The 17,894-nt window shown below is 52.4% G+C and overlaps 1 protein-coding gene across 3 annotated transcripts in view; it reads right to left on the reverse strand.

The window, feature by feature from the left end:
• ZNF687 (zinc finger protein 687) overlaps positions 1-17,894 on the reverse strand; it is a 30,855-nt gene that overhangs the window by 12,006 nt on the left and 955 nt on the right. The window contains exon 1 of one of the 3 annotated variants that reach the window (XM_030024474.2): positions 8,744-8,902. The exons of 1 other annotated variant lie outside the window; for it this stretch is intronic. The gene's annotated coding sequence lies outside the window, so the exon portion shown is untranslated. Of the gene's footprint in view, positions 1-7,087; positions 7,111-8,743; positions 8,903-17,894 lie in introns of those variants that run through there. One more of the 3 variants, XM_041126297.1, reaches the window with a different exon arrangement.

The raw sequence follows: 17,894 nt of genomic DNA on the forward strand, positions 1-17,894 counted from the left end.
GCATGGAGGGTGGATGGTTACTCCTAACATCAATCAGCAAAAGGAAGAAAAAAAAAAAAGAAGAGAAACCCTTATCTCAAACACTGTAAGGAGTAAACGCAAACACCCTGCAGCCCCACGGAGAGCCAGCCCTGGCAGTCGCCTCTTCCCCCAGCTCTCAGCACTGCCTTTCAGCTGCCGCAGATTAAGCCAAGGCCACTGGAGCGCTCACTGCCCGTCTGCCTTCACCCTGCCATCGCCCTGCCTCCCCACTGCAGGGTGGCATGGCAGGACATTAATCTGCTCCTCGGACAGCACAGCTTACGCCTCAGGGAAATGGCTGCAGCTTACAGCCTGGTCCAACAGCTACAAGGAGATTCACAGCCTGTCCAGCTGTCCCTGAGTTGGGTGGCAGCTGCCGGCAGTGGGAAGGACAGGCAGCAAGGGTGTTCCAACAGCCACGGCAAAATCCACCGGCAGCCCTGTGCCGCAGCAGACTGGACAACACACATCGTGGGCAAATCTGCTTTTTGCAGAAGGGAGGGATTCTCTCCCGGGAAGCCCCATTCAGTTAAAACCCACCAACGCCAATGGAGAAGTTTAGCCTGCATGGCCAGGAGCCAGGGGACTGACAGCCCCCGCAACCCAGTGCTGGAAGCCCTCGACCTTGCCACAACTTATGCCAGAAACAAGTCACTGCTCTGAAACCTGCCAAACCACCAACAGGCAGAAAACCTGCAGCGTTTGTCTCAACAGATTAGCCCAAGCATCCTCCCAGCCAGCAGCACATTACAAACACCTTTAGTGTCACATCTCCTGGTCACAGCATCCATCCCCATGTCCTACCCACTGCCAGACTCCTCCATGCTGCAAACATGCTGCTGTGATATATATTTCTTTAATAAAGATTTAATAATCTCAGTCCTGTCCACTTATTTGTGAAGGGAGAAAGGGAGGGAGGGATGGGTTCTTGGCATCTTGATGTTGGCCAAACAGGCAGCGGCACTAATCAAGCTGGTTTCCATCTCTCCTATCTAACCAGGGATGAATGCAGACTAGCTTTCCCCTTGCAGAAGCAGTGTCTCTTCTCAGACACGTCCCTGTATGAGCCTCATGCCTTGGAGGCCACAACACATTCACCCTCACCCCTACAAAACCCGGAGCAGCCAGTTCAGCATTTAGACCCTTCATCTCGCCTCAATGTGATGCTCCAGCTTCCCACTGGTCACAGAAAGGCTTTTGCTGATGATTGCAGCCTGACAGCGTGCAGTGTCCCTGGGAGAGGGCACAATGTCGCAGGCCAGGAAAGCATTCCTCACACGCTGGTGCTGCTCAGGGGAATGGCTGCATGCTTGGAAGAGCAGCTCTGAGCCTCCATGGCCATCTCCATTTTGGAGACCCTACAGTGTACATGGAGGGCCAGACACGCTCCCACAGCTCTTCCTTTCCCAAACTGGAGGTGGATGGAGGAAACAAGCAGAGCCAATGCCCTTCACCTCCATATCAGCATCTGGCCTCGGGGAAGTCCTTGGAGGCAAGCAGCAGCAATCACAGCTCCACTGTGCTTGTGTCCAAAGCAAAAACTACCTACTACCTGGTGACAAAGCAGTGCAGAGGCCAAACAGGGTTCAGAAACAGTCTCAGGACTGCTCTCACACATGGTTTGGTCTTTTTTTTGTACCTGGCAAACCCCCTCATACACCCAATTCACCTGTTCTCAGGCTTAGCGGGTCTATAAAGACTCTGGTGGTTTTGCTGACAGACAGCTTAGTAAGGAGGCTTAGTCTAGCTTTATTTTTAACTCTCACCGTAGGTCACCCCAAGGGATCTCCGCTGGGTGCAGTGCGGGGTCTGTGGGCCACCAAGGAATCTGCTGCTCCAGAACGACACTGACATTTAAAATGCAAGTGGGCGACTTTCTACTGGCTTCGCTTCTGCAATGCCCAAGCAGCTCCGTCTGCCGACCCACAGATCCCGCTGTGGCATTGCGGGGGAAGAAGTTAACAGGGCGAATGCCCGCTGGCACTTAAATCTCCACTAAAGCCGAAGAGGAAGACAGCACAGAAAAAGCTGTCTTGCGTGGCAACAGTAATGTTTATTGCCTGCAAAAGCACAAAGGATTCAACATCAGAACAAGCCGCTGGGAGACAAGAAAAGGGTAACCTCGGAGGAAGGCATCCACGCCTCGAAATGGAAGACAAACAGCAGAGCCACCTTCTAGCCAGGGGCATTCCTGTGAGAGCAGAGCAGTCTCCCCTGGGGACACAGAGGATGCTATGGCACAGGCCTCACCAGCCAGGCGGCGGAGGGGATTTTGTTAGCAACAGGAAGATCATCTTTGCAAGGTTCAAATACACAGGAATGAGGTCTCAAAGAGCACAAGCGGGATTGTGCTTCTTTATCTCCCCATAAATGCGTGGGGTTTTTAACCAAATGTCCTATTCCACTTTGGGAGGAAGTCAAAACACGCCTGCATTTGACAGGAAAAGACTGTTCCTACAGAAGGGCTGATAATCTAGATCCCAAAAAGCAAAACTAGCCTTTGCTGCCAGTTGCCATGACTGCCTGCATGTGACCCCTCAGACCTTCCTTTGCCCAGCAGGCCACCGGTCTGTGCTGCTAAACATCTTCTTCCAGCATCGGCTTTGGGGAAGCAGACTCATTTCTCGGAGATTTCAACAAGTTCACCCCACTTCCTAAAACCAGTTTTCACTATGTGCTCCTTCAGGCGATGCAGGACTTCAGCCAGGACCTCAGCAGAGGGAAGCCATCGATGAGAGGACCAGAAGGAAAAGCACCAGGCTTTAAAATACTGCAGCAGGGGGAGATACCGAACGCTACACTTCTCTTCCAGCGCTGCCATCTGGTTCTTCAGCACAGGATCTCTGCTGAGAACGGCGTGACACAAGGACATTTGTTTTTCAAATGACTTTTCTAATCACCGTTTAGCAGGATACAAATATTTACAGTAAACCGGAGAGAAGCAGGTTGCTACGCTTGAAAAGATTCCCAAGAAGAAAAGAGGTGACGCGAGGGAAATCCTCCTCTATCCAGCACGGAAGGAAAGAGTGCCAGCTCTGTCCTCAAAGTGGGTTCGGGTCAGCAAGCTGAGTGGAGCCTGAAGGGATGACGATGGATCCATCTTCAGGCTCGATATTGCTTTTCCCTGTGCCAGCGGGATGGCTCATAAGCAACGCAGAGAAGCCAGCCTTCCTAAACCCCCAGCACCTCCTGCAAGGCACAAATCCCCCCGCCACACCTCCCTGAGCAAAACCAGACTAGGCTAAAAACACACAGCTGCCAAGAAGAGCTTCTCTCCTAGACAGGACGCATGAGCAGACGCTAGTAAGACAGTGAACCTCCATCAGGATGCCTGGGTTGAGCAGAGCCTGAAGACACTGGCAGAGGCAGGACTGTGTGCAGTGGCCCATCTCCGGGCACAAAGAGGTCACTCCCATCTCCGAAGCACTGGCTTGTGTCACCACCAGCCCCTCGCCACTGATTAAGGGAAATGGAGTGATCTTGTGTGCTAACGCCACAAAGGACCAGCCCAGTGCTCGGCTTGGCTTACAGCTTTTATTTGTGCTCAAGACCTGCTCTGCCATAAACCCTTAATTTGTTTTTATGAGGCTCTTCGATGGGGAGAGGAAAGAACAAACCCACAGCACCTGATTTCTCTGCGCTCACAGGTGGGTTTTAAACACATCCCACCAATCTTTTTTAAGTGTTTCCTTCAATCATTTCCTTCCCAGTCCCTCACTAAAAAGTTTCTGGCCCTTCTTGCCTTTAAACACCCTACCTCTGTCTTGGCCAACCGTGCCATGCTTTTAGCATCCCTGCTTTTAAAAGCAAAACTGATTATGGATCCTCTGTCTCTTTTTTAAAAGCTCACAGCTTTAAGGCAGGAATGAAGTCATTTACAAACCGTTCATCACTTCGATGGTCTCAGAGATGCTCTTCAAATGATGGCTTCCCATGAAAGGAAAGCTCCTCCTTGCAGGAGTCCCTGCACAGGACTGATTACACGAGTATTTCTCCTTGTTTGGTGACAACGGGAAGGTCTCCACCCCAGAAGGGGTTTTTTTGTTGTTGTTCTTAGAAATCCCAAGTCTAAGATTCCCCATTCAGCCCCTTCTGATGGAAGAGGAGAGTCATGGTCTCGAGTCAGTAACTCCTATCAAAAAGGAGTCAGCAGAGATGGAAAGAGCCGAGCTCCACCTCAAACTCTACCAGGCTGACATGGGGAGTTATTTTGGTAGCTCAAAACACAACTATTTTCGTAGGCAAAAGAACTATTTTTCTTAGGCAAAACAGAGCTAACAAGGAGGGCAGGGAAGGGTATTTTTAACCTTACTGGCTAAGTGGTGTTAACTATCTTGCCTCACAGAAAAAGAAGAATTTACAACAAGCACCAGCTTTGCATGGAAACAGCTCTCTGATGGGGGCAATGGCATCCCGCCGTGCACGAGCCCTCTGCATGCAGGCTGCCCTCAGAAGCACGGGCAGCACCAGTCCATGGCCACATGGCTTGGAGCTGGTCTGATCATCCGTCAGTACGCTGGTCACCGGCCCCCTGGCTTCACAGCTTCGGAAACCACGGCACACGGGAGACAACGAGTCAGAGATCCAAATCCATCTGTGGAAAAGATCCCCAAATCCTCTCTGGATTTGATGAGGAAGAGCTACAGGCAAAAAGGTTGCCAAACTTGTTCGCCAGCCTACCCTGAACATCACAGCCCCGGCTCTAAATTAGAGGCCAGCAGACTCCACATCTGAAAGTCCCCACTCTGTGATCCTGCCTACCACCAAAAACACATCAAAGCACACGGGGCACAGGATCACCCTGAAAAACACCCCACGGAGATGGTTACCCTGATGGAAAACACAAGGCAGGGCCGTGCACCTCTGCGTAGCCAGCACTGCTGGCCACCCCACTGGGAGACGGCACATGGTGACCGAGCCATGTGCCACTCGGGAGCGGGACATGTCACTGGATCAGCAAGGAGGCAAAGCTGGGTAACCCAAATTCCTGGCTGGAGAAGGAAGTCAGTGCAGGCTGCCCAGTCTGAAACCATGGAGTTACTAGCGTCCCCTTTCCACCCCAACCACGCTGCTGACCCAGCTGCCTTGTGCCTGCAAACCATAGCCTTTCGGTAGGTGAGTCCTGACCTTAGGGTCAGGAATGCCAGACGTCACTTCTCTACAAGTCACCCCAAGGTTACACAGGGTTTTGAACTGAACTCATCAACTCTATGCTAAAACCAGCCCTTCCTCCAGCAAAGCACAAGGCTGGAGAGACAGGCCTAGAGCTGAAAAGCAGGGCAGCCACAGTCCCTTATTTGCATAATGAATATACACACTCACAAGCCCCAGCTAAAGCAAGTCACACCAATAATCACCAGGCTTTCAGTTTCAGGCAGAAGGAGATAGTTTTGCATTAGTCTGCTCTTCACAAAACCATCCCCAGCATCCAGCGTGGCTGCCCAGGCTCTGGATGCACAGGGAGGACACAGCTCTCACAGCACAGCTTTGCTCCAGGATCAGCTGTGTCACTGCTGTCCAATCCTACACAGGACATAAACTGAGTGCAGGGACTGCAATCAGCAGCCCAGCACGCTTACTAAACAACAGCAGATACCTGGGATGTAACGGTGTCTGGCTGAGACCCGGCAGGGATGTGTTTTAGCTGGTCCCTGGCAGGAAGAGGAAGCAGTTCTGCTAACACTCTGCTGCGAGGTTCAGGTTTCTGCCTTTCAGAAGAGCAGGAGGCTGGGCAAGAGGCAGGTCTTGGGTGGCTGCCCTCCATGGCACAGCAAACACAATAAAAATCCACAAGCTTTGGAAGAACAACCATGAGGAAGGGGAGGTTCCACTTTCCAGGTCTAGGTCCACAGACCTGCAGCTCCAAGTCTGGAGCAACCTAAGCATCTCTCCACCAAATCCAACCACGCAAGAGCCCAGGTGTTTCCCACCAGCAGATTATCCCCCACCAGAGAGAGACTGTCACAGGTGAGGCCCAGACAAACCAATGCCGAGCTCCTATTAGCAATGTAGAAAAGCTGGCCTGGAGGTTAAACTGGCCCCAGCTCCACCGACGGAATCGGTCCGGTTGAGGGGAACCACTGCAAGCCCCCCAGAAGTTAATGAGGCTCACAGCTAAAATAATAAGACAACGAGTAACTGCTGAAACACTACTGTTATTTTTATGGCTCACTTGCTTATTTAGTTTACCACAAAAAGACAAAATGTTGTTAAAAATCTTCTCTCCAGCAGTCAAGCCTCCCTTAAAAGAAAGCTTACTTGTTTGCCCAGCTCACTGTTTCAGAAGGATGCTAGCACCAAAGTTGGCCAAGGCACGCAGGGAGACAACGCTGTTTTCCTTTCCCCAGACTCCTCCTGCTTAAAACCCCCCAAAATGTGCCAGCTCTGCTCATGCTATCAGCTTGTACAACTGCTCACCCATCACCACCCCACATTCTCCTCCATATGCCAAATCAGAGGCAATTCTCCATCTCCACACCATGTTCCTATGCTGGTCCCGTACCGGGTTGTGTTAGAACACATTCGAAGGATCCCACCCTTGCAAACCATCCAGCTGCGCCCACCATGCAGCCCTTAAAATGCTCACATGGTTTTTGAGATTGACTTCCTGATAAAAGCTGCAGCCACACCAGCCCTTGCAAGCAAGGGGCTCCAAAACGCCACTCAGCCCTGGGTTTGGCAGGAGCACAGAGGATTGCACACACACCCTCGATGCCAAGAGCACCCGAAGGGCTTCCGACCGCACATTTTTGGCACAGGACTGGCAGGCACCATCTGCGGAAGTACCGGGCCCCCAGCCGCCGAGCCTGGCCCACTGGCCAGCGGGGCCTGCTCTGGAGCAGCCAGCGTGGTTCAGACAAAAGAGACCGAACGCTGGGACTATTTCAAGGGCTTGCTATTTTTAAAAGCTGCTTTTCCTGTTTCCCTTCCTGACCCTCGCAGGGACTTGCTGTCTGCCAGCAAGTTTGCACCAAAACAAGACAAATTACCCTCCGAAACCCGACTTTGGAAGAAAGTTAAGCTAGGTTTAACCCTCCGCCCATGCCACCCTCCCGCATACACGCACATGGGGGGCCTGCTGCCCTGCTTGCTGCCCTGCCTGCTGCTGCCGCGTCCGAGGCTAACGGGAACGGCTGTGCTCCCGGCACCACGTGACAGGCGGGATTAGCTTCCGAGGCACAGAGGAAACCTTCGACAAAGCCTGTCCCCATGCCACTGCTCCCAGGCCTCGAGCCAGTGGCCGCCAGCACCCAGGGAGCCCTGAAGAAAAACAAACCTCCACCATGGGTATCTGCAAAACACAAAATAATAAGGACAGGTTCACCTGGCTGGCAGGGAGCCAAGCGGATTGCTGCCTCTCTTGTCCTCCTGGGGCTCTCAGAGCTATTTTAAAACTGATCCCCTGCTAAAAAGCCCCAGCCTTTGTGCAGAGGAGACGTCACCGGTGAGAACAACTGTTTTTAATGAGCCGAATGAGTGCTGGGTGTTATACAATCTCATTCCCCAGTGGAGACCTCGCAGACAATCTTCAGAGGACCTTGCGGGGGGGAGGACGGGCAAATTCCCCGAGCAACAAAATCGTAGCACCTGGTGCAGCTTTTCTCCATTTCAGTAGCTCCTTTCGCTCTCCAAATCCTCCCCAGCCCCCTGTAACTGGCAACTGGTGGAGAGGAGGAAAGAAAAGCCCGCGGTAGCCCCACTCTCGGTTATTTATGCAGCAGCTAGTGTTCATTTGTTCCCCCTCCCTTCTCTCCAGGGGCAGCTCCTCCTGCCGTCGCGCTCCCATGAAACAGCCACATTAATGGTTGATGTGGCTCGCAGCTGGTGCCAGAGAGGGACAGGATCGGCAGCATCTGCCCCGACATGGATAAAGCCATGGTGCAGCAGTCTTGCCTTCCCCGCAGCCCTGCAACTTGTCAAAGAAAGCGCAGCCGGGAGCAGAGCCCAGAGCGCTGCAGAGCCACTGCCCGGATTTTGTGGTCGAGAGATTGTGTGAGATAAATGCGCAGCTTTCCTTTGTTTTGGGAGGAGAAGTGTAGTTTTGACAAGTTTTGCACAAGTTAGTACAAGCAGCCATGGCTTTGTAGTAGAAAGCCACTTTAAAATGAGTAGCTTTTGTTTAGATGGTTTAATTTAAGTTTCTCACTGCAACACACACAGCGCCCTGCTCCAAAAAGGGTATCTCCAAAAAGGAAAATTCCCTGAAAACAGCCAGACAGACCTTCTCCCCACAGCAAGAAGCCGAAACCAACTTGATATTTTTCAAGTGACACAGAACGGTGTCATTTTACTGTCCAAATTGAGGGAAGGCCAAAAGTAAACAAGATTTCAGAGACGAAAGGATTTTAAGAGATACTATTAGTCTGACAGCAAGCTATTAAGGAATCACCCAGAAGGATAGCTTGCTTGGAGAACACAGGCTGCGCTGCTGTCAACCCAGCAGAAAACCGTACGCTGAACCTTCAAGAGGACTTGGTTTTTCTCTCCATCTCCAAACAGCAGTTCCCTCTTAAGTGAGATCTGGTGTTTGGGTAACATCCTAACCAGCTCACACTCCTGACAAAGTTGGGTTTTAGCCCCTGTTCCATGTGAGGAAACTGAGGCACAGGGTGATGTGAACACCATGCAACAGAGCCAGAGCAGCACCTAGCCCAGGACCATCTCCCATCACATCAGGACTCATTCTGCCACCGATGGATCCCACCCCGCCAAAACCCCATACCTGTTGGAGCTACATCCTTCCCCTCTCTGTTTTCTTTACTTCTGCGTAGGCCCCTCCTGGGCCGGCTGCTCTGGGAACCACCTTCTGGTATCTAGCACGGTGCCAGACAGATTCTCCAACTTCAACGTTCGTTAGCCGCCCCTCACTACTTTGCAGAACTATAATTAGTTTTGCTAATATAAAAGGCAGAAGGGATTCAGCCAAGCTTCAGAAGACATAACACAGGTCAGAAGAGAAACAAAGGTTAACATTAAGAATGGCTCTTGCACATTAGAAGTCTTTATTTAATTCCGTGTCTGTGGATCCAAAATTAAAATCTGTGGATCCACAGACATAGAATTAAATCTCCCACGCCCCCTTTTCTCCTCCTTATTAGGGAGGACATATTACCTCCTGCTTTTTGGGATGAAGGACGCAGGCAAAGAGGAGAAGCATCAAGGGCAGCAAAGCAATTTGGGGAACAGCCCGTGCAGGCAACTGGCACCGCCACATCCGCAGCCCTCACGGGGTTTCTGCACCCGGCAGCCCCTGCTCGTGCCCATCCCTTGCACTAGTCCCACATTCCTCCATGACCCCAAATGCTTTCTGCCCCTTCCCATGCAGCATTTACACCTCAAGCGATCCACACGGTCCCCTTGCCATCACCCCAGTGACACGCCCCTGCTCCCATTTGCATCCACTTGCCCGTAATCGTAATCATAGCACAAACCCGCACAGCCTATTTCCAAATCACAGCACCCAAGCCCTTGCCAGCACATGAGATTTCTCTCTCTGCCTCCTGATCTCCTAAGAATTTGCTTATCTAGCAAGCCTTCAGTGGCACAATTTGCAAACGCCGTCCCCATTGCGTTTCCGGAGAGGCAGCCGCTGTGCCAGGGACCCGAGCCCAGTACTGACCTGATGGGAAGGAGCTTCTGGATGGAGCGGAGAGGGAGGAAAAGAGAAAAAAGGGGGGGGGGGGGGGGGGGGGACAGAGAGTGGTCTCAGGTTTCACGTGTAGGAGAGGGGGAAAATGATAGAAAGGCAGGCTGGTTAAACAAGAACCAGCAACACGTCCTACTCCCAGCATGACATCATGAGGTCAGGGCTCAGCGGGGACGGCTGCAGTGGGAGGGGAGGGGAGGTTCAGAGGGAAAAAAAAGCGAGAAATAAATAAAATAACCCAGCACCAAACTCCTCTGACTCCCTGGCACTTCGGGAGGCTGGCTCTGGGTACGGTGGTGGTCTAATGGCAACTGCTGGTGGCTCTGCAGGTGGTGGCGATACGAGCTGGAGGGGTCCCTCCCCACCGCCTTGTTCCCCAGCGCAGTGGCTGATGGCCGGAGCAGCCCCCACTTCCCCTGCCATCTGCCAGTGCCGGGATCCAGAAACTCTGCAGCTTGGCCTCCCCGCTGCTGCCATCCGCACGGGCAGGGCAGGGCAGGGTGCAGGAGAGATGGAGGCTGCGAGAAGCAGCAGCAACAACTGCAGGGTGCCCAGGCTCTGCTGACATCAAATCGGGTTTCTCAGCCTCCCCGGTAGCGTTTGCATCCTCCCCTCCACTTGAAACCCAAAGCAAAATCCTCGATATTCCTGGAGACACTCTTCCCTATCTCCAGGCACGTGTCCTGGCCCTTTCCAGGGAGCTCTGGGACAGAAGAGGGTCTGCATTTGCTGAAGCACCAGCCTCTGCGGTCCCCTGAGCTTGGCCAGACTTGGATCTGCCACACAGGGGAAAAGGGAGCGAGAATCCCTGCGCTTCACCATCCATAAGATCAGGGTACCCCAATGCCGGGCTTTGAAACGCATCAAGAACCACACAGGAGAGATGTTAGAAAATATCATCTGATGGGGGAGCACAGACCGTGGGAAACCTCCAGCCCCTCTGAAGGATGGAATAAGGCAAAAGGCGCGGGGTCTCTGGTTTTATGATTCTTCAAGATCTCGCACAGGGGGAAAGGTCCAAATCAAACCCCAGAAGCATCCAGAGGCCCAAGCTGACCAGTCCCCGCCTTCTTCACCTTAATGGGGCTGTTGAAGCTTCAACAGCTCAGTTAGAAGCAGGCATCAAGGAGGTAAGCTCAAGAAAATGCAAGGCAGCGTCTGGGGAGTTTCATAAGCCGTCATCTCCATGCCAAATCCCCTGAGCTCCTCCTGCTCAGAGGGAAACACACACACACAAGACCTGAGGTTCCCAGCTTTGGGAGCTGTTTCCCCTTCTCCAGCAGGGAAGCTGCTGCCTGCAGCCTGAAACCCACTCAGACCCAAGGAGAAACCCTCTGACAGGTGCCAGGCTCAAAGCACGCAGGAAAAAAGCACCTAAGGGAGGTCTAAAGACCAGTTGTCCCCAGTTTAGAAACCCAGGGCTCACTGAAGCCACCCAACAGTGCAAGGAGCAGAGCAGGAACAGGTGTTCCAGGTCCATGCATGTCAGCCCTTCCCTTCACCCAGCCCGTGGCATGGAGGCATCAGCAGATCCTGCCCGATTGTGGAGAGGTGTGAGGCCCGTTCCTTGCTTGGGAGCAAACCTCAGCCTCATTTCTCGCACAATCTGGGCTGCTCTCCTGCCCAGCGGGGCCTCCACCTGCCACGTCCAAATCTTTGTTCAGCTGTTTTCCAGGGTTATTGCTAGCCAACAGTATCGTTTTCTCCCAAATGCCCAGCTCCGCTTGATTTACCAAGAGTGCGGGGGAGAGACATTTGCTTCAAGCTTTCCAAAAAACAGCTTGCACCTCCTGGTTCAGACCAAACAAGGAAAGGATCACCCCCAAAAGAAACATTTTTAGCACACACTCAGAAGGGGAAACTGTGCTAGAGAAGTGGCTGGCAGGGGCTTGAGCAATTAAGGCCTCAGCACAGCAAAGTGCAAAATGCTACTGGTACAAAATCCAGGTGCTCAGCACCTCCGGGAACAAAGTCTGCACCGAGAAACACCCTTGTACTCGGTGCGTGACGGCCACCCCCTCCCTGGGATTTCATTTCCCCCCCCCATGTTAAGCAGCAAATAACACTTGGCCATGTCGGGAGGGCAGGGTTTATCTGCTTTCAAGGCACACGCACCATGTGCTTCAAGCAACGGACATGCCCCTGGCAGGCACAGCCCCCATGGAGGCTTTGGTGTTGGACTGTTTTGGGACACCCAGAGCGGCTTTCGCAGCATCCCTGTGTGTTTCCAGCCACAAAGGCTGGACCTAAAAGCAGCTGTGGCTGCAGGATTTGAGGAAAAGAAAAGAGACAATGATGACATGATCCCAACAGAGTTTGCTCCAGCACTTCAGGCGCTTTTTTTTGTCATTTATTGAACGCAAACGTGCTTGCATACCCACAACAACAGCAAACGCTACTGCCGAAGCAGCTCCTGCAGACTATGATCTGATAACCTGTCCCACGAGGACTGGTCTATACGGAGCACCCCACGGCCATGCTTCCTGCCATGTCCCATCTCAAGGCCAAGGGGACAAAAGGGGTAGCGTGAGTCAATCCGGATTTGATTTCAATCGATCCCAGCACACCTGGATATGTATTCCCAGCAGCTGTTAACAAGGTGGGAAAGAATGGCCCAGCAGTACCGGTGTTGAGGGAAGAAGCCAGGCAGGTATTGCGGCCTCCAAACGTGAGCATGGGCTCAGCTTGGACAGCCGATGCTCACAGCCAACACGCTGGCTATTCGCTTCCAATCCATTCACTCCAACACCTCCAGCCACACAAATTCAGCTTCTGCTGGAATAAAGCACACCCTCGCACTGGGTCTGCTCTGAGATACTCTTCTCCTCACAGCCTGTTCCTGTTTTCACTGAGCTCTAAGCAGGGTACCTCTCCACGCTGCTCTGTTCCTCTCCGATCACGCCCTTCTGAGGCCCAAGCTGTCCTGCTTAGATGGTTTCAGCAGGGTCCACTGCAGCAGGTCCCCTCTCTCCAGCCATGATCTCGGCCACTGAACCTGCGCTGCCGCAACAGCCAGTGGATAACCGGCATGCTCTTGGAGAGCGGTGTGGCCAGAAACCCAAACAGGTCTGGTTCATCCCACATCCAGAGGCTTTTGCAGCACAGCCCGGATAACACACAAGGAGAAAAGGTGGCACGATGGGATGCTCGGCAGCTCTTGCCAAGCCTGGCTATCGGCTCACTGACAGACAGGGAGAGAACGGTCCCTTTAAGGTGCTCCAAGAGTTTAATTATTAATTTTTCCCAATGAAATCTACTGCCTCTCAGGGAGGCATGCTGCCTTGCCCCAAGCAGAGCCTGTGCCCTGCTGCTGACATGCCTTGGAAAGGGCTCCATCTGTCTGTCTGTCCTTCCTCCTTTCCTTTTTTCTTTGCTTCTAGCACATGAAAAGGCTCTCTGGGGGTACCAGGTAGAAAATAATACTCTGCCAGGGCGCTCGATGGGCCATTTGAAACCCTCGGCATTGTTTTCCCTGCTCCAGGCGGCAGCAGGGGATTAAAACTTCAGCCATTATGCGCATGTTTTGTGCTCCATTGTGCTCCACTCAGCCGTCCCTCTGCATTAACATCTAAACAGGTCACACGTCCAGCCCAGAGCCGGGTCTGGGCATCTCCCAGCTGGGTCTGGGCATCTCCCCGCCGCAGCTGCTTTGCCAGGGCCCGCTCTCCCTTCCTCCCTGTACGCCCAACCACCACCGGACCTTGCACAGGAGCCGAGCGAGCTGGATGTTTCCACAGGTCAAGAAGGAGCTGAGGAGAAATGCAGGGCGCTGGGAGTGGTTTTCTGAAGGGCCACAGCAATCCCATTGCCTGCGATTCTCCCGCATGGTGTGGCAAAGCTGTCTCCACCGGCCAGGAGTGCAGCAACAGTGGGATCCCTTCCCGAGGGGAAAGGGCAGGCCCTTCTCATCCTTGCTCTGAAATAAGCACGTCCATGCTTATTACTGCAGCTCACTGCAGCAGCCATTCCCCTTTGCAGAAAAAACCCAAAACCAAGGACTGCAAACGCCTTGGCTGAACCGGCTGGTGAGCTGCGTGCCTGCACAAGCCAGCCAGCACTGTTTCAGTTCAGCTCGAGGAGGAGGAGCACCGCCTGAAAACCCCTTCCTGGCTCCATTTCCTACGGGAGAGCGAGCAGGCAGAGAGCCGATGACGGCGCAAGGCCCGGCGTTTGCACGGGAGTTGCACCAAGTGGGTAAGCCGGTGTGGCAAAGCACTCCAGGCCCATCCGCCAGCACGGCAATGCAAACATGCCTCACTCGGATGCCCCTGACCGTATCAACAAGGAGAAATTATCCCCCCACAGAACTAGCCGTGATGATGCAAACGCCGTGGCAAATCCCAGCCTCCAAACCTGGAGCTGAGGCCGTCCTTGTGCCCAGACCCAGCCCAGCCACACCTAGAGGTTTTGCTGGCAGAACTCGCTTGGCATGGGGTAAAAACCGTGGGAGGGGGAGCACAGAGCAGGAAAATCCTACTCCAGACCAATAAACAAGGCCAGCAACTGCAAAAAAACATGGAGTTTTTTTGTGTTAGCATGACTTAATTCGGTCAGGCAGCATATATCTATTTCTATAAATAAATGATATAAGCTGTATCTATGCAAAAGGGCTCGCCAGCTACGAACAAGGCGCCTGTGTTCCCAGAGCATCCAGCGCAACCCAGCCCCGTTCTGCCGGGGAGGCCGAGGGACAAAGATCTGTGCCCAGCAGTGGTATTTTCCCCTCCTTTTTAAACGCTGCCTCCTATCTCATGCACCCAAATCATCCCCGCTTTAAAATTTAATAAGGAAGAAAATGTATTTTCTCCCCATCAAAAAACTCCCCCTCACAGCATCCCCAGCTGCAGTCTGCCCACTGATTTCAAGAAGGCTTGAAGTATGGAGGCTGAATTACTTGCTGGAAAATGGGCGTAGGTAGCTCTTGGTTTTAGTCCTGTACAGACATCCCCAGAAAAACAAAAAAAAAACAAAAAAAAAACAAACAAAAAAAACCCCACATGTTATTCTTTGCAGCACGCCAACCTTCCCGGACAAGGGAGCGGCATCCGTCAGCCCGGGCTGCCCCACCGTTTCAAGCATCGTCTCCAAACGCTCTGGGCAGAGGTTGGAGCTCCTCACCGCCACAGAGCTGAGGGAGATGGGCCCAGCTCACACACGGGGAAGGAAACAACCTTCTTGCCACTTTCAGTCTGAAGATGCTGGTCACGAAGTTTGAACCCTCTTTTTTTTTTTTTTTATGATTTATGATTGCTGTAATTAAAAAACGTGCTCCTTTTGTTTTGCATGCTTGCTCTGTTCATCTAAGGTGGCTTCTTGGGGATCCCTCCCCACTGTTCGGATCACACATGGCAAGAACAAAACCACCCCAGATCTCCCTCCAACGTGTCGGGGGGGGGGGAAGAAAAACAGGAGAGAATAACATTTAGGGCAAAATAAAAAGAAAGGGCTGGTGTCAGACCCAGAACCTGCAGGTATCACCACTGAAACATCAGTTTTATCCTTCAATAGATTTTGCGACAGCAAGTGAGTCTTTAAAAGCAAGAGGCGAATCTAAAACCAGCTGCGAAGGGAGAGGGAGAGGAGACGGTCTCTCACCAACACACAGCAAACACACAGATTCCCCCTGCCAGGATATGAATAGCTAGCTCTCAGATTTCATTGAATTTAAGCAAAAAAGATGCTTCATCAGGGAACAGAGCAGGAAACTCAGTTCTTCCCAGTCTCCCCATCCCCACAATCAGGTGCAAATCCACGGAGAGGGGCCTGGTAGCCCCGTCCCGGTCCCAAGCTCCCATCCCGGCACAGAGCACAGCTGCCATGCAGAGACAACACATCCTGACTGGAGGCTGATTTGGGATTAAATTCCCATACGTTTAACAGAATTAAGTCTCTACCATCTGCTAACTTCTGGAGATATCAAAACAAACAAGGGGTGGACGAGATCCAAAAACCCCGACAATTTGGCTGGCCTGAAAAATTAAGTTTTTAAATACTGGCAAGCGTTTTTGTAGCTATGATCAGCATAAAGCAGCCTCAATGTCAACGCGAGAAGGTTTTTGTTTTCAGATTTACCAGTATGACCAGGATCCACACTGGTGTACACAGACAAGGGCTTGGTAGTTCCGGGCAGACATTTCATGGAAGAATGACCAGGATCTCCCCAGGCATTCAGCCTAACGACGCTGCCCTCACCCATGTCTCCACGTCGTGATGAGCAGTTACCTCCATCCCGGCAGGTTTCGTACTATTTCATCACACTGGGTTTTATGATGTAAAGTTTCTAAACTCAGCCAGGCACCCCGTTTATTCTAGCGGTATAAATAGAAAATCTGCCACGTAGGATGCCAAAAGGAAGGGAACACAGAGTTCCCTTGCTCCCGTTGCACACTACCACAGCCCTGCGCCATAACTGTGCTCACTTGCTATTAGTGCATTATTATTTCTATAGTACCCAGATGTGTGCTTACGTACTTGATGGTACAAATAAATTAAAGCCCTAGAAAATATCTTGTGGGGGGCAATCACACATTAGCAGGAGGAGGGATTAGACCCAGGAGAACCTAACTGGGGTGGAATAAACCCAGAAAACTAGAGACAAACGTGATTCCTGCAAGATAATGAGAGCTTCGGGTGCTGTTGGTACTCCTGGACACCACAGGAGATCCTGAGCTACCTCCACACTGGCACCACCTCTCCAACAACCCAAGCCTTGCATTTCTGCACAGTCCCACTGGTTCAGAGTGGTCCCTACAGGGAATCGGGGCCTCCTCGTACAGCCCAGGCTGCAGGATTAACACCAGGAGTAAAAGCACTGGCAGAGCTCGCCAATCCTCCTGTTGCTCCTGACGAGGAAGACTCAGGGGAAGAAAGTCTTTGGGAAGCACCTCCGGCAGTCCTCCCACCTCTGCTAATGCCAGCAAGGGCCACATGTGGGGTGACACGGTTTTTTTCCGCCTCAGACACACTAAAAATACATCCTTTGAGGCAGCTGTTTCCACAAACAAGGCTGAATTCCTAATGCACTGCTTAAAACCTAAGCATAGAGGCTATCGAACTTCCCTTGCTCACCTTCTAGGGGAAGTGTCTTTGAATTAAACTAATTGTGGGAAGATAATCACAGCCCCCAAGGGCTGCCCATTACACGCAGACACCAGCAGCGAGGAATTAAGGGACTTTACAGGGGCTGAGACTGAGAAACGGGAGGAGAAGAGAGAAAAGAAGCCAGATTTGAAAGAAAACAACACGTTCTTGCTACCAACCTGCTCTCCCTCTCACAAACAAAAAACGAAGAGGCTCTTAAGGAAGCGGCTGAGACCCACAAGAAATAGCCCCACTGAAACACTCGACTTCCCTACAGAAGGTCGACTCCCTGCCCCTTGGCCTCCTCCTCCACCCCAGGACTTCAGAAAACACCCCCGGCCCAGGGCCACCTCACTGCCCGCAGTCCCAAAGCAGGTCAGCATCGCCCAAACCTCACTGGCCACCTCGAGAAGTGACAGCAAGAACCTGCTGTTAGTCTTTGCTATTCCCAGTTTCTTCCCTGCAGAAAGTCAGGCTGGACCCGGACCCCGATTCAGGATGGTGCCCACCTCTCGACAAGCCTTCTCCTGCATCTGGAACCACACCGGGCCCTTCTAGAAAGCTTCCTGATTCCTCCCAACCATCCCCAAGGAGGCACACAGCTGTTACAGGACCCAAAAACGGTCAGACTGTGTTACCAAGGCTGCAACAGGATCCTCTCCACACCTCCTGTATTCTCTTCCCCCACCAAAACCGGTGTAATAGCAAGACTCCCTCCTCCCAAAACCCTAAACCATTTGGCAGCCGCAGCACTGTTCTTCCCAGGAGACTGGGGTGTGATAAGAGACCGACATGCCCCGTCCTCAAACGCCATCATTTGAGACAACGGTACCTAGAGAAACCAGAGAGGATCTAGACAGCCCAAAGCCTGACCAGCTTCTTATTCACACGACCACTCCTCAAAAACTGGAGAAACAAGAAAATCCCCCCAGGAACTGGGGCCCCAAAACAAGACACCACCTTTTTTGCAAGAGATGTTACAGCTGAAGAATTGGGGGGACCCCTGCCAGCCCCTCTCTGAGCCCTGTGCTGGAGGGGGAAGGCTGCCCCCCTCTCCTCAGCACCCCCCAGGTCAGGGAGGAGGAAGGAGCTCAGTCCCAGGAGCTCTGGAAGGGAATGACAACAGTCCCAAACACCAGAGCTGGAG

Source organism: Aquila chrysaetos, chromosome 9 (genome assembly GCF_900496995.4).
Source record: "Aquila chrysaetos chrysaetos chromosome 9, bAquChr1.4, whole genome shotgun sequence".
Lineage (NCBI taxonomy): Eukaryota > Metazoa > Chordata > Aves > Accipitriformes > Accipitridae > Aquila > Aquila chrysaetos.